Source organism: Penaeus monodon, chromosome 15 (assembly GCF_015228065.2).
Source record: "Penaeus monodon isolate SGIC_2016 chromosome 15, NSTDA_Pmon_1, whole genome shotgun sequence".
In the NCBI taxonomy this organism is placed as follows: Eukaryota; Metazoa; Arthropoda; class Malacostraca; order Decapoda; family Penaeidae; genus Penaeus; species Penaeus monodon.
The window spans coordinates 25235303-25235683 of NC_051400.1; positions in this window are offsets into that span (position 1 = coordinate 25235303).

Genomic DNA, 381 nt, shown 5'->3' on the forward strand with positions numbered 1-381 from the left:
TTAATATTCTAGATATGATGACAATAACGAAAACGAGCAGCGGGCAGCGGTCGCAATGCCCACCTACAGCGACGACGAAGATTTTGACGACTCTCAGGCTGGCCATTCCGGATTTATTGGTCAAGGTAAGAAATCGATTCAGGTATTTGCTAGGGCTCTATCAAACCACCAATATGCGTCACCATAGCTAGTTGCCCAGGCTCTGTCCTGCCAGAACTTACCGGTGAAGATTTTGCAGACCAGGGGGGGTTGCCGTAACCTCCCCCTCTGGAAGGATAATTACTAGGAATGTACATCGCAGTAGATAAATTCCAGAAAGTAGAATTCAGTCGTTCGCGAATGAGTGCTAGATAGGTTCGGAACTATCAGGTCGTACAGCCT